This window comes from Macrobrachium rosenbergii, chromosome 52 (genome assembly GCF_040412425.1).
Source record: "Macrobrachium rosenbergii isolate ZJJX-2024 chromosome 52, ASM4041242v1, whole genome shotgun sequence".
Classification (NCBI taxonomy): Eukaryota; Metazoa; Arthropoda; class Malacostraca; order Decapoda; family Palaemonidae; genus Macrobrachium; species Macrobrachium rosenbergii.
In genome coordinates, this window is record NC_089792.1 from 28,523,343 (window position 1) to 28,537,620 (window position 14,278).

General features: G+C 38.9%; 1 long non-coding RNA gene across 1 annotated transcript; it reads right to left on the minus strand.

Annotated features, from left to right (window-relative positions):
* Positions 1-307: 307 nt before the first annotated feature.
* On the minus strand, positions 308-10,120 carry LOC136833915 (uncharacterized). The gene is made up of 3 exons (XR_010851624.1): positions 10,103-10,120; positions 9,355-9,553; positions 308-1,622 (listed from the first exon to the last, which is right to left on the minus strand). It is a non-coding gene; the product is annotated as an uncharacterized lncRNA (long non-coding RNA).
* Between the last annotated feature and the right edge of the window lie 4,158 nt (positions 10,121-14,278).

Sequence of the window (14,278 nt, forward strand, 5' to 3'; positions counted from 1 at the left end):
TCCAGCATCCCAGTCTAAAAACTCGCCTCACCGCTCACTTCGACGACGTATGTCGCCTTTCCGCAGTCCCTGGCCTTTGTGACATCTGCAAGCGTTCTGTTGCAGCCGCGAATCGTAACACTCGCAAAGTTCAACAAAACACGTCTGCGTCAAAATATCGCTCTCAAAGGTGCTGATCTGATGCTCTCTGATGCGAGATGGGGAAATTTTTTCGCGCATGCTGGCGTCTGGGTGACGCTCACAAACAAAACAACAGCTGGATCCGTGAACTCCCAGCATCCGCATCGAGGCGCGGATTTGAAATCTTCCGCAAACTAGGCCTACAATTATTTTTCCGCGAATATTTAAAAAAAAGCATTTTCAGTCGACGTTTGCAACGTCCACTCGGCATTTGACAGACAATTTTGGACGACGTTTAAAACGTCCAACAGGCGTTTAAGGGTTAACGTTCACCAAAACGATCTTTCAGCTTACGCATTATACAAGACTTTGAACATGAAAAACGGAGAGGCAGGTGACGGAGGGCACAGAACCACATCGCCCTGAGAACCGACCTGGTTCCCTGGCAGAGACTTCTTCCTCAGAATCCAACTGTCGCAGGGCAGTCCTAGGCTTGGACTACAGATGGGCGAGGGCACTGACACCTTAACTCTTATGAGGGAATGCAAAAATGAATGCACAATGGGGGGACACAGACTGGTTCCCAACCAAATCAGAGAAACCCTGTATTGACCAAAATAAGGTTTACACGCCTGTTCTAAATTCTCAATGCTAAAATGAATCATAAGGGGAGCGGAAGGTGGAGCTAAAGAGGAAGCCTCAGGACCAACTAAAGCATTAGCAAAAGAAAGCCTAGACTGAGTACGGATAACTACAGAAGAAGGACCTGGAGAAGGGGGAGAAATAACAGGTTGATAACCTGACCCAACTAATTGCTTCACAATCTAACTGCTTCCCTTCTCTTCTTATACTACTTAAGGAGAAAGTCCTTCAAAAATCTCTACTTCTTCACATCTATTCTGAAGACCACACTTAAAACCACCGCAGCTGGCATAAAGTGCGTATCTCCTAAAAAAATCAACATTCTACTAACACAGTACTCATTCCTACAGAACCTGATGTTGTTTGCCTTGATTCCAGTGGAGGCATCCTAGGAAAAATAAATGTACAGTACCATGATAGCAGCAAAAAGCCATGAAATACCAACAAGCGGCTATACCCAATGGCAGCAAGGAGAATTCTGACAAGAACTTAAACATTCAAAACACACCTGGTGAAGAACAGGTGAACTAGACAGTCATCTGGGCAGCCATTCAATCTTTTGTTTGAATGCCGACTTGCCTATCAGCACAGAGATGTATGCTAATTTTAACAGTAAGTAAGACTGTCCCAAATAATATCTTTTCAACGAAGATTTAATGTCACATGCCAACATACTTAAATATCATACCCCATAATGGATAATCCTGATCACCAAAAGATGTCTCTTCTGAAGTATCTGATCTATTGTTATTTAATGTGCTGATCTTGTTACTCTCTTTGGGTATTTCACTTTGGTGATTTTGTGACTGACCGATTGTTTCTGCTTTGCTGTCACTTCCTGGTCCACTTCTCATGCCCGCCTGTTGATCAACAATAAAAGAAATTAATAAATCACAGACTGAATATTTATACAAAATCATTTTTGAAAAACTAAAACACAGTTCTATACAAACAGAAATATTTTCTTAAGGCAAAAATGCTGCACTTGAGCATTCACACTGGTTGATAATTTATGCCACTATATACAAACCTGAATTCTTTTATACGGATATACCATAATGAAAGCTGTTCAATTAACAAAGCTTGTTAACAAGGCAGATGAGTAATGACAGGTATTTGGGTGTCAACCCTACATACACATGACAGAAAAAAGAATGAAATTGGGGATGGTTAGAGATGGGATTCAGATAAAAACAACTTCAGATTTGTATATCCTGCATAAATGCAATCCCCTTTAAATCACAATTTTTTCCTACAAAAATATAAACCTGGATCTTGACGGTGATCCTTCCAACCAAAATTACAGGGGATGAATGACTCCTCTAACCTTCATTCTTTATATAAGAGACTAACCCATTGGTGGGAGGAATCTGGGTACTCTATGAACTGACAGGTAGGTTTGCCTAACATGGGGTGTTACCCTCCTGGTCTGTTTTAGAGAAGACAAAGGGACCCAGCACTTCTAGCATACTGCTCAATTGGGATGTGGCTGTTACTAGATGTCTGGACCATTAAGTAAAGGGTTTGTATGCCATTACTCAATCTGGCTGTAAGAACACATACTGAAGTGTCAGAGGCAATAAAACAGGCAAATACTCAAATACAGTCAACAGGTTTGCTGTATTGTCTGTCTTCCTCTCCCCATACCAAGAGAGGTGGGGAATTTGGATCCCTTCATTGTGAATGAAAAGACTGGTGCCCAGTCAGATAGCTAACCTGCACTCACTTCCATCCAGCTTGCATACAGAATAGCATGCTGACTCTCCGTCTACCAAAGAGGAAGGAAGAACAAGAGAGAGAGAGAGAAAGAGGGAGAAGAACCAGTCACTCCTATCCAGTCCCCTTCTAACCATATACCTAAATGAGGTGCTACTTGTCCCAAAGGGAGCTGGGATCACTGGTTCATGGTTTATGGAGCATGTCCAAGGCCTGTGCATAAACCATCAGGCAAGTGATCATGCCCAATCACCTCTCCACACATAATACCTGAAAGCGGACAGATTCCTACTGAGTATAAAGTATAAACCCCCATATTTGTGGGGGATGCATACCAGACACCCCCACAAATAGTTGAAATCTGTGAATAATCAACATCCCCTCTAAAAACACTTATAACTGCCTATCTTGAAAGTTCAAATACCAAATGTATACTTAAAGTACAGTACCATCCTACATCAAATAAACCTTATATTATTATCCTACTTACTATGTATTAATCTTTGAAATGATATTATTAACATCATTTCAAAGTCATCTTAAACATTGTACCCTTAAAAATATATACAGAGAGAGAGAGAGAGAGAGAGAGAGAGAGAGAGAGAGAGAGAGAGAGAGAGAGAGAGAGAGAGAGAGGAACTGAGTTGCATGGTTAAACAATTAAAAATGTCAATAATTCAGTATATATTATGTATATCTTTCTATCAACCACTCTCCCTTTCTATCTATCTATCCATCTCTTACCTTTGGCATGAGAGAGAGAGAGAGAAAGACCACTGAATGGACAATATCATATATTGAACCAAGAGGGCAACAATTTCTACTCTTGTGGTCAATATGTCAAGATATTTGACATATTTGACAGGTCACATCCTCCCCCCTCGCTCGAGGAGACTGGGAAAAAGACGAGGGAAAAAATTTATTTAGCTAAAACCTTACTAATTCACTATATTTTCTTTAGTGAATTTAATATTTGAAAATTAGTAAATCACTTACAGTATTTATCATACAAAACAAATAAACATACTACGTATTACATATGCATAAAAATTCCCTCCTCTCAGTGAGAGAGAGAGAGAGAGAGAGAGAGAGAGAGAAATTATTTTTATTATTTCTATTATTTAATGTTATTATTTAATCTTATTAAACTTTATATAAAGATTTGAAAATTAGTACTGCAAATCATTATTTTATCATCAAACATACCCTCTAAAAAAGCTTATACAGTCAACCCCCACTATTTGTGGACTCACCGATTTGTGGATTTTTCTGTGGAACCTATGGATAAATTATTCAAGGGAAACTCGCCCATTCATGGATTTTTCTGTGGAACATATCTATAAATTATTCGATGGAAACTCACTATTCGCTGATTTTTCGTTTTTCAGAGCAATATTCTGTATTTTCATATTATTTACTGTATAATAATATTAAATAATAAAGTACAGTAATAATAATACAGTACAGTACTACAGTACATAATAGTAATAAGATTAAACAATAATAGTACAGTAATATTAAATAATAAGATTAAATAATAATAAAATGTAATACTATACACTGGGTATTACCTGTAATAATAATACATACAGTAATAACGAGATTAAATCATACAGGTACTCACCGTTGATGAATGTTCATTATAGGTGAAGATGATGAATTAGCTGTGCAGTCTGATGAATGATGATGAAGATATGACTGCACAGCTGTATTATAAGGCAAGAATGCACTCACATTACCGTGAGAATGAAAACGCACTAAAGAAAATTATCAGGGAGAATTGTGACCCCCACTGAAGCCGACAAAGAACTCGAACTTGTCATCTGCTAGCAAAATTGACGTACCAAGGACGTAATCATGAAGAACAATCCAACCAAGGGGATCCCTTGAAGCAGACAAATATAGTCTACCGATTTTCATGCCCCGCCCGTGGATGCCCCAGCTCTTACATCAGAATGACTACTGTGAAGCTGTCCAAGAGAATTTCATGCCATGCACAGGAAGGAGTTATTAGGAACCACACCAGGAAGCCATCTCCAGTGACGATATTATTAAAAACACCAGGATAATATGGAGGGCACCTGACCAACGACGTCTATGACTGCTAGAGGCGTGCCTTCTTCAACAAGATAAGCCCTCACTCAACACAACGCAGGAAGTGCTTTTTCTCCCCACCAGCTCAAGAAGAAATATAACAGGACATGACAATAATACCACACAGTATGACACCCCCAGCCCAAGAATACCTGATAATATGAACAACCCAGCAGTCAATGAAAATTCGAGCCACCATGACGTTGCGCAACGAATTCCTAATGAGGCGGGCAACCCAGCAGCCAATGAAAATTTGAGCCACCGTGATGTCACGCAACGTCATGCACCACCCAGCAACATCATGCCCCTGCCTCGATGGCCTGCTAGGCTGCGACAGCGCTGAGAAAGGACTTGAGAGAAACTTTCTCCTGCCAATAGGAGGCTGCTTTGCGCTGCCAGCCAATGACAAATCAGCATGAGAAAAAACCCCTACTGACCTACGACTATTTATAGAGTAGATCCCTCAAGCACCACCAGTCTACTCCGACCCACTGCCGTGATCATACTTAGAAGGATCTGGGAGAAACATTGGCCACTTCAAGATTTTGACCTGTATCCAAATTCGATACATTTACCTCTACATGTGTAAAACGCTACAGGCTATGCTCACCAAATCTGACTTACTCTTAACAGAAATATACGGACTCGCTGGAAGTTTAACTCCTCCTGATGAATCACATTGGCATGTTACTCGCCAGTTGTAGTAACAGCGAGAAAACTGTTATAAGGAAAATAGAGAAGACTCTATACAAGATCAATGCAGCTGATGCAGCGATTTCTTTCAATAACGCTTGTCTGAGAGATCTATCGCCAATATACAACAATAATAATAATAATCAGAATTGTATCTGTTTACACCGGTGTTTACAAACAACTGACTCCATATTCACACTCTTGGAATAACTACGCATATACTTACACAAATGATTCTAGATACACACTCATCTGCATCTAGAATGACTGATCTAAATTGAAACGCCATCTAAATACACAGAATTGTGAAGCTGGTTGCATCTAAATACACAAATTGTGAAACGGATCTCTTTGCACATGGAGAATACTGTACAACGTAAGTTATAAACAAAAAAATTCCTAAACAATGATTTCTACAAAATAAGGCAGTAGACTCAGATAATGATTGCCGTATTAAGAGTACAGCAAATTAGTCATAACAGAATGTAGCCAAGAGTCCTAGCCTAAACCCAAACACAGTATAAGTTCAATAGGCAATGAAGAATTAATGAATGCCCAAAGAGAATGTAGGCCTAACTTTGATGTTTTTCTTCCTGGTTTTGGGAAAATATTTTGTGTATTGCCCTTCAACATCCACATTTTGCAATTTTCGGTTATTAAGTTACAGGATACTGAAAACAACATGGGTTTTTAGAGTTCTGCAGTAGTAAAGAATTTATGGTTATTTGCTCAGTTTCAAGTGATAACTTCAAACTTGTACAGAGTTTTCTGCAAACCAGTGTTATCTCGGAATTGGAAAAAAATATTGAAAATCTTTGTTAAGCAAGGGAGGGGAAAACCCCAATCTTTCCATGTTGGTGCAGATGCCCTATATCAGGTTAGGTTAGGGTCTTGGCTAACTAAGATGGTCTAGGCTCTGAAACCTCACAGCATAGCCTGGGATGCTCTAGATTCACTAGGTACTGTTAAAGATGAAGCATAGTTAAGGTTAGGCTAAGTTTTTTGCCAAACTTTACTAAAACACATCCTTATATTCCCCCAGTCTACAGTCACTCCCCAGTTTCTGGAGGGCCTTCAATATAATATGCCAGTGCAGTTAAAAGGTTAGAGTTAAGTTTTGGCAAACTTTACTTATCAAACATACTTAAACTCCCAGCAGGCGCATTCACTCCCAGTTCTGGAGGACTTCAGAGTGTAGTGAATTAAGACTAGGTTAAATTTCAACTAGCAGAACTTTATCCAAACAATGCCTCTTCCCCTGTCTGCAGTCACTTCCCACTTTCTGGAGGGACTTCAGACTCTAATATACTGAAGTGTAGTTAACGCCTTGTGGATAGGTAACATACATACATGTTTACATAACATAGCTTTGTGGTGGAGTCCGGGTAACATACATACATGTTCAAGATTTTGCCTCATACATTTTGAACGAAAATTGCGGGAAAAGTGACGATATCACTTCTATAGTGATTTTAGTTCTTATCTATTATGATACTGTGTAAGCTGTAATTATAGTTTTACAAAATAAAATACTGTACAAAAAAAATTAGAAAAAACACTTATAACTTTGTAAAGTTAACATATATTTACAACTGTCTTTTGGAAAAGAGGCACCACACAGGGTTAGAAACGTTCACTTTCAACTTACCCTGGAACATACAGAAAATTTTTTTGAAATTTTTTTATACCATGTGCATATGCATATCTTACTCTTTCCACTGATTTTTTTTTTTTGGCCATCCTTAAATTTAGCCTGGTCTAGGGGTGTGCTTAATTTATTTTTAGCCTGGACTGTGACAGTTAAGGTTAGGTTAAGTTTTTTGACAAACTTTACTCAAATGACAAACTTTTAATTAATTTGTATTTTTCTAACACTTTAAAACCCTGGGTCTTTACACATAGATAACTTTCAATAAGCTGGAGCGTCTGGCCAGTTAAACTTTACCAGAAGCAGTTATGGTAACAATATAAGGTAGGGGCAGAAGTACATACACCCAGCACTAGTATGCATTCAATCTCTTCAGTTTACCTTTGGCCTAAGTAAAAGAATGAGGGTGGTAAGAGGTGGGCCTTTTATGTAGGACCTCGGGTTTGTGTTAAAATATACAAATTAATTAAAAATTTGTCATTTGTTCCTACACGAATACAAACCCTTAGTCTTTACACATGTGACCTTCTGGAGGATGATTCAAGTAATTCTCTGAACTGACTGGTAGTTAGGCTCACCTGTATTCTTTTCCTGGTCATGAAAGAATGAAGGAAGAGGAATACTGTACACTCTGATCTGAACATGTGGGCAACTGAATCAACTTCAGTCAAAATATGAAACCCTTGATTCGAAAGGTGCAAACAAACCTCAAAGTTGAAGACTATGCAGCTAAAACTAGCAACTATGGCTTGCCTGTCAGTCCTCTCTCCTTGCTCGAGAAGGTAAATGCATCTAAATCCAAACAAAACTGGATTATAGACAGGATACTCAGTCATGCTGATCCCACCTGCATGCGGCAACAGTCAGCTCGTGACAGCTTGTTCACTCTTCCTCTGTCCACTGGAAGAGGATGGAAATGGAGGAAGGTGGAAGCCAGTCCCGCCACACCCTTCTCCCTGTCATACGAGATGCAGCCTGTCCTTAGGCTAAACTACAGGAGTTACTGAGCACCACCAGGATCAAGGAAAGGTCAAGGACCCATGGGCAATAACCCAGGAAAGGATAGAATGTGAGCTGCACAATCCACATTCTATCCTAGTACCAGATCGACAGGATTCTTCGAGGAATGCCATAGATCGAGTGTGGGTGACAAGAACCGCCCACAAGGGTGGCCATGTCCTTTGCAACAACGTTCATGTTTTTTCTCCAACAAGCAGGAAGGCAACAAAACCACAAATATAACCCAAAATTAATGGGAATGAGCAAATACTCATCAACACACTTCAAAGTTCTCAACCACCAGGTTGAGCACAGCATGTCTGGTTTCTACCACAGCTAAAATAAAGTGACTAGCAGTTGGTGGGTGAGAGATACTTCCTACAACCAGCATCACCACCAGTTAACTACCTTGTTACCAAGTTTTCAATGACCAATTTCTGCCCACACTCAAGGATACTCCTATATAAAATGCTCTGGTTTATATTTCCATAAGAACAAACAATTTATAGGCCTATTTGTACTGAATTAATGTCATGTTACTTTCTCCCCAAACTAATAGGCTAGTGCAAATGGAGATGTTGACTTTATTAGGCGTAAGTTAGCTTGAGTAAATTGGGTGTCTTCTAAAAATTCCTATTTGGACTAATAAAGTAATCTTTAATCTTAAATAAAACATTCCAAATTAAATGCAATAGAAAAACACAAATGTTAAGCCCATGCAGTTTCCCACCAATAGGGCTGAATGCAAGGTAAAACTTTAGAACAGCTATGCACGGACCATTACCTGGTAAATTGATTTTTCCTAAACTTTATGTGTTACTGATGAAGGAGGTGGTGTTGCTTATTGTGGGTGGGGGAAATCGCTGGGAGAAAGACCAGACTGTCATGCTGTTATGGAATAGTTCTGCCCATGTGCAAGTCATTAGGGAGCCATATGTTCACGAAGGGATTGACTAAGGAAACCTCTTATAAAAGGAACTATACTAACCTAACATACCCTAAACTAACCTAAGAAACCTAAATACTAAAGACAAAGTTAATTACCAAGGTAATATCCCATGCGGAGCTGTTGTATAGTTCTACCAATGCACTTACCCTTTCCTAAACTAACCTCGGACGCCCTGTCCTAACCTAGCAGGGAAGCTTCGACAACCTGGACCCCACCAAATAAGTCGTGACCCCTCAACCTGTATTCTACCAGGGAACGGGGGGCCTAACCCATTCCAAAAGTTTTAGGGATCCCAGTGACACGCTAGGCTAGTCTACTACCAATCAATGACAAGAGTGATAAGCTTTCAGTAATCTGGTCCGGCTGTACTTCAGCCCGACCGTCCCCGGTACTCTCGAGTGGGAGCAGGGTCATGGCACGGAGGTCCACAAGAGCAGTTCCTTGTTCTTGAGGCCTCGGCTAATTCTACAAGAACTACATCATCGAAGCCTACCTGAGATGCTGCCATCCAAGACCTAAAATCAGTACACTGTCTGCAGGGTTTCCCAGAGTTGTCAGAAGTAAAAACTTCCTCCATTCTTGGTTTGTTGTTATTGTCAGCTGACAGGTTTCGTCGCGATCTTTCTCGTAGCTCTCGCTCTCCAAGGCACTTCGTCTACAGGCGTCACTGTGACACCGGGTCACTCTCACAACTGCCACATGCAAATGAAACCTGCAATCTTGAAAGCATTCATCTAACATTTCAGAACTGAAAGATCACCATAACTTTGTTACAATTACATTTCCTCCGATTATTTGAACTTTAATTCGATATGTAACGATGTAGCGCAGGGACTCACAATCGACAGTCAGAAAGGCCCTTTGCAAAGTTGGGCACTGAAAAAAAACAGTTTATAATGATATCGAAAAAGTACCCAAGAAATGAGCAGGTAAGGCATATTCTTGATTTTGAGAGGCGAAAGTATAAAAGTAGAATATTTTGCGGATTGGATCAACAAAGTCACAAGCAATAAAGTTACCGAAGAAAATGCAGTGAGAATTTAGAAAAGAATGCAGCAAACATATATTACGAATGATGAGGCTGTAATCTGTATAGATCGCTGCCAGTGATATAAACAACGTGAAGAAAGACGGTGTCATGCTCAGAGGGGCTTTGCAGTGACGGCCAAATAAATCTCTTAGGTTACAGACCATAAGAAATGATGAAGAACCTTCAGCAAACAGAAAAAGGAAAGACGCACGTACAAATTCAGGGAAACTTGTCATGGGGCGGTGAAGTTACAGTAACTATTGAGCTTCGGTGTCCTCAAGGGTGGGTGTGGGATGAGGTAAAAGGTACGAAAAGAATAGCTTTAGGAAGCAGCAAGAGACAGGGAAAAAGAAAGTTTTATAGTCATAAGACTTTTAGAATTTATATTATGTTAACATAAGATGAAAAACTCAAAACGAAAGACGAGTAGGAAAAATTAAAACAGTATTTAATTCGCAGAAACAGATTTGAAATAAGAACAAGTTACAGTCAGGGTTGAAACTTTCTCTCTGTAACGGCGCCTCAGATGTGTGTGCTTTGCAGCACCAAAGCGTCTCTAGTAAGTGTTAACATCATGGATCAAAGGTTCCTTCCAGAATCCATGAAGGATAGCCTATATGAGTCAAATTTTTTCTTGATTAAAATCCTCAAATATACTTAAAATGAAATTTCCATTCAGATCCCAAGACCATCCCCTCAAAAAAATAATTAAAGTTCATTGAAAAGAACAATAACAACCTCCCATTTTAATCAAAGAGAGAGAAGGGGTGAGGAAAAATCGGCAAATTCGAAACTGACAACCAATTTTGACATTGGGAACTAGATACTGGCTTGAAACCATAGCGTCTACGGACAGGAGAGAGAGAGAGAGAGAGAGAGAGAGAGAGAGAGAGAGAGAGAGAGAGAGAGAGAGAGAGAGAGAGATGGTAAGAAAATTAAATTTATTTATCTTACATTCTAAATAAGCAATATTACAAAATATTTAAAGTTAAATGAATTGATCGGTAACTACCAACTGCTTCGAAATTCACCAGACAAGCCCTCAATATATCTACAGTATGTATGTCTAAAATAACAAACGTATATATAGCCTATTGCACTTATTTGATTCATTTCTGAATTAGTTCTTTCCAGAAGCAGAGGAGTTTCTCAAGTGTTGACACCATCCACTCGAAAAGAAGTGCCCCGATCCAACTGACGTCTGCTCTAGGTTAAGCCCAGTCGTAAAGGTCAAGGGTGTTTTGTATGCAATTTTAACTTATTTCTTATTCTATGGATATTAGGAATTATTTATTAGAATATTTCAATTATTACAAATATCACTTTCTTTTTATTATGAAAAGATATTTATTTAACAGTAATTACTTTGTCTTATCTAATAATGGATAATGACATTACTTAAACGGTAGTTAAGAATCGCTTGACTAATTTGCACTACGAAAACTTAAACACCGTAAACCGGCTCAAACGGTTCGTTTAGAATTGCCATACATGCGAAGATCATTTATTTAACATTACTGAACAAAGCAATATATTTAAACGATATGTTTATTTATTTATTTACCAATAGGGATTAACTAACGCATATTTATAAATCCTTAATCGCCCATCATTACTATTTAAATAATAATTACGTATGGACTTTCTAATCTAAATTAGACATAAGTCAGTTTATTTACCTAAAATCAATTACTTATTATTTAATCGTAATCATTGTAATTTTACTTAACGTAAATATTAAATAATTTAAATCCCTTTATTCAATCGAATATGCTTGGAATAAATTCCTGACAAGATGTGGGGGAGGAGTAAGAAATAATGGGCCATTAAAAGGAAGTCCAACCGCGAGTAAAATAAAAGTCGTTCGATTAGTGTCCCAGTGAACTCTCGAGGCTTGGACGCGAACGATGTTGGCATCGACTGAAGTAGTCCAATTCTCGCCCCTTATCAGCCAATTTAGAAACTGGGACCCAATGTCGGCCTTGCAAAAATAAGGTAATTCAAAATTATCTAAGCACATGCAAGAACGGTATTAGAAATGGTAATACCAAATGACGGGCATGCAAAAACAAAAGAGAGCAACACCCCAACTGAAATGGGAGGAAGGCACATTTGCCTGAAAGGGGTATCCTGTCTCTTCCAAAAAAAAAAAAAAAGTATATCTTAGTTTAACCAGACCACTGAGCTGATTAACAGCTCTCCTAGGGCTGGACCGAAGGATCAGCCTTATTTTACGTGACTAAGAACCAAAGTTACTTAGCAACGGGACCTAAGCTATTGTTAGAATTGAACCACATTATAGCAATAATGAATTTCTATCACCAGACATAAATTCCTTAATTCTTCATCAATAAGGCCGGGGAATTGATAACGCGGCCCATCGATAAGTCCGCAGCTCTAATCTCACCCAACAAAGAGCTATTTCTCTTCCAGGATTCCATAGGGGACGTTCTAGCAGGTCCCCTTGGAATAACCAGGGTGCTTGCGCTCCACAATTAAGCCCGCAAAGAGGCAATTACAAATTATTTTTTCATACCTCTGTAAAGCACCAGAGGGTCACTGGCGACATCAGAGACCAAAGATCCCATCCGGAATCCCTGGTGGATAGCCTCTATTAGTCAAATTGATTTGACTTAGTTTTGGGAAAGAGACAAATAATGGGTCATTAAAGACACGAAATCCATCCTGGAGCCAACTATAAGTCTCCGGAGCCAAGGATGGATTCCGTGTCTTCAAGGAGCTTTAGAAACCAGGAATTGTGTTGTGTGCCTTTTTCTAAAATTAAACCGTATCAGCTTCATTAAAAAAAGCTATCCTCTTCCCGGGATTCTGGGAGGAATTTTTGGTCCCTGGTGTTTCCGGGGTCCCTCTAGTGCTTCCCAAAAACCCAAGACCCTGTTAAATTACAGTAGGCCTCTTGCAAGAAACTGTATTGGAGCCCAGGCCACCCCGGCTATCCAAGGAGACCTGTTCACGTCCTCTTATAGAGGGCTAGAGGAGACAAATGTGCATTCGATCCACGGTTATCTTTTATTTTGGGTACTACTTGCTTCCATCTCCCTTTTTAGTTATTAGCCATATTCTTCTATACCCCATTTGCTCTTCTTTGTAATCTTTCAGTTTCTAATTCGTTCAAATTTATTACATCAGTTCCATACAGAAATGCAATCATTTTCTAAAATTCTTTCACTGTCATTACTTTGTTGCAGCTCTTTCCTGTGACAAAGTAGGTTAAGAGGTGTCTTTTGAAGAATTCATTTTTTTTTGTGTTTTTTATTTATTTTTCACTACTTTGATTCCTTCTATGTGTTCTGGTTTGCCTTTCATATCATAGTTTAATATATATGATATGATATATATATTTATATAAATATATATATATATATATATTATATATATATATATATATATATTTCTATTTATTTCTACTCTATACCACCCTTCTTATTATGCTCGGCAACTTTATAATTTCTGTTATCACTAAGGCGCCATCAGCAAAGAATCGCGTTCCTGTTCTAATAATTAATTGTTAAAGCTTTTTACTCCCTCTTCTATTTTTTTTTCTTTTTATCTTAAGGAGATACTGATCCTGTAAAATTACCTTATTTTGCTCGTAACCATCATTTCTTGCATAATACCCTGCACTACGACAATATTTATTTTGTCACCCTTATATGTGTTTGCAATTGCATCTATGACTATCGGGTGAATTCTATATGCCTTCGTAACTCCTATCAATATCGTTTTTTACAGTCAAGCACTTTATAAAGTCGACGGGAGTTACTATAAGGGCTTTCTTTACGGCGTTACTATAAGGGGCTTTCTATTTCTATTTCTATAGCTTCTATTCCTGTGAATTTACTGCCTCCTCCATTAGGTCTAAAGTGATGATCACGATGTCAGGTTACGGGAGTCATCCCCCCCCCCTCCCCCCGGCCTTCTATCGCATTCGCAACTTGGAAGCTGACATTTTCGGGTGTGTAAGCTCTGACATCACCTTTCTTAAGGAGTGGGTCTGAAGTATGTAGATGGTTTGTAACATGAACAAATGACAAATTTACATTTTTCACAGGTATATTAACCTGCAGTCCTTTATATAATCACACCTCAAACTAACTATGCATTTGTTCCTGCTGTCAAAGGAAGAAATGAACACCGACAGTTAAACAAGAGGTTGGTACTTGGTAACCCACCCCATCACTCACCTGCCACTAATCAACTATCTTGTTTCCACGATCCAGGTAGGCTTGTTACCAAACTTAAACGACAATGTAAATTACCCTAATTTAGTGAGCTATTCGATTCCTCCTATCGCACCTCAATAGGTCCACCTGGTGGGACCCACTCATCTGTAATGTTCGGTTTTTAGGTTTCTGAAACAACGTTC